This window comes from Poecilia formosa, unplaced genomic scaffold, assembly GCF_000485575.1.
Source record: "Poecilia formosa unplaced genomic scaffold, Poecilia_formosa-5.1.2 Scaffold82, whole genome shotgun sequence".
Lineage (NCBI taxonomy): Eukaryota > Metazoa > Chordata > Actinopteri > Cyprinodontiformes > Poeciliidae > Poecilia > Poecilia formosa.
Window position 1 is genome coordinate 1,582,241 of NW_006800021.1, and position 2,497 is coordinate 1,584,737.

At 38.1% G+C, this 2,497-nt stretch overlaps 1 protein-coding gene across 1 annotated transcript in view; it reads right to left on the reverse strand.

Moving 5' to 3' along the window:
- Window positions 1–355, reverse strand: part of htr7c (5-hydroxytryptamine (serotonin) receptor 7c) — a 35,682-nt gene extending 35,327 nt beyond the window's left edge. Inside the window, exon 1 of the mRNA XM_007557043.2 lies at window positions 1–355. This exon is cut by the window's left edge and continues 752 nt beyond it. The gene's annotated coding sequence lies outside the window, so the exon portion shown is untranslated.
- Between the last annotated feature and the right edge of the window lie 2,142 nt (window positions 356–2,497).

Genomic DNA, 2,497 nt, shown 5'->3' on the forward strand with positions numbered 1-2,497 from the left:
AAAAAAAAAAAAAAAAAAAAAAAAAAAAAAAAAAGTTGAACCGTCTAAATCTGCCTGCTTCCAGAAAGGTTTTTAAGCTTCTCAGCGCGTCACTTCTGCAAACATGGACAGTGTGGAGAGTTGCGCTGAGCAAACCGCACCTATCCGCGTGACGCATCAGTTGGAGCGCACAGACAGCCTGTCACAGCGGCGCTTTCGGTGTGATCCTCAGAGCTCAGAGTCTGCAAAAAATTACGGAACAGTTTCACAGCGCGTTTCAGCACAAGGCTCTATCTGCGCGGGGAAATGGAGAATACTGTTTCCACGAGGGTCCCAGAAGGGCAAAATTAAACCATGAGCGGTGGAATCATGAAAAAGTATTAAGCAATAGGTTGAGGAAGTTTCTTCTTCAGTGTATGAGGAAGAAACTTGGATTGAGGATGTTTTTCAGTTTATGTTTCTTTTTGATTAAAAAAAAAAAAACATGCATTTTTTTTATTATTAAAAAAACAGCTGTGATTTAAAAAAAAATATAAAATAAAATAAATCACACACTTGCCAAGCTGTTAATGGCTCCAAAGACAGATTTCTGTTATTTTCGCTTTTTCGCTCTCAACTGTTTCAAATCATCACATTTAAATACCAGAGAACGACACCGTGAGTTAACAACGCGTAAATATTTTAATCATTTATAAAGGGAGTATGCCATCCAAACCAAGTTGGCACAGTGTGGCTGGGTTTTGTTTTTCAGTCCAGGAACATTGGAGGATTTTTGATGACCATGTACAGATTTTTTTTTTTTTTTTTTTTTTAAGACGATGCCGCAGCATTTTAATCGGATTTAAGTCCGGACTTGTCTAGGTCACTCTAAATACTTTATTTATTTATTTATTCATTCATTTTTGAGCAAATCAGATGAGGACTTGCTGATGTGCTTTGGATCATTGTCCAGCTGTATAAACCGACTGTGGTTGCTGAGCTTAATGGTAGGAACTGATGAGACAGCATCGTGTGTCACTATTCTTTTTTTTCTGAAATGCTGTGTTTGCTTTTGGACAGCATCGATATGTTTTTGGGGTAATATGTTAAATGAGCTCTTGTGCTCTTTTAGGGGTTTGAAGCTCTGCCTTTTAATGCCATTTTCTTACTGTTGAATCATAAACTCTGATCTTAACTGAGCTCTGCTGAGCTTTAGATGCTCTGGGTTCTTTTGTGACCTCCTAAATGAGTCGTAGATTTTGTTCTTGGAATGATTTCAGGAGGCTACAGTCACTCCTGGGAAGATTTATTACTATTCCTTGTCTTCTCCTGTGGATAAATGTATCTCACTGCGTTTCACTGAAGTTTCAAAGCTTTAGAAATCGATTTGTAACCCATCAGAGAGCCGCAGATTTCATTTACTTTGTTTTACTTCTTTTAGATCCCTTAGCCTACTTCATGTTGCCAGACGGGTCCTACTTGTGTGATTTCTTGAGTCTACAGATTTCTTTAGTCGCAGTTAACCAATGGCTCAATAAGGGGGGAATTACTTTTTACACAAAGGTTGTTTTTGGAGTATTATTCTCTTTTTGAATTAAATCCTCATTTGAAGTTGCAGTTTTTATTTTAGTACCCTAAAATAAAAAATAAAATAAAACTGTAGTTTTATTGAATAATTTGGTGATCTGAAATCTGTAAGTAGGAAAATACATTTTCACACCAACTTGTCATTGTCCTACCACTTGAGAACAATGCTCTACTTTGTAGTGGTCAACCACAAAACTCTTAAAATACAAATATAAGTGGTTGTAAATGACAAAATGTGAAAAAGTTCAACTGTTGTCTTCTCAATGTTATGCTAAACAAACTCCAGGGTTTAGCAGAGCTTTCTTTGTACAGTGTGTAGGAATAATGTACATGAAAGTGTTTCATAAAACAATCCAGCTTTTCCCTCGTACAGCTTGTTTTTTGGAGGAGAGAAAATTGAGTTAAGCTCTTGATATTTTGGCAAAAACTAAAAAAGAACATAAAGCACTTGTTTATAAATAAATAATACAAAGTTAAACAGAAAACATATTTCCCTCAGGAGTTCAGTGGTTCTTCAACTTTGCGTGCGTTTGCTTTTCATGGTTGCCTCCTCGATTTCAAGCACTCAGAGCAAATCAAACGAGAAAACCCAGATCTAAACGGTGTGAGACACTCAGAACATGGGATAAATATTCTAAGCACTTTGGCAGCTCATATCACAGTCTAAGCACCAGAAGCTGTGATGGTTTGTTGTTGTTTTTTTTCCTCCTCGTCCCGACTACAGGGCGGCCTGTGCTGTATCCCACAAATTTCCCTTTAGCCCTGTCATGGCTGTCCATCCCCAGATCCCAAACACTGCAGCCTACATGCCTTTTACTCACCATTACCCTCTGTGACTGACAGTTCAGTGATGATTGTCACATCAAATTAGCTCTGGTGACCACTGGCAGTTTCAGCTAGACCTGATGCTGGCAGGGAAATCCATCCCGTTCAAGCTAAACGCAGCAGCAAA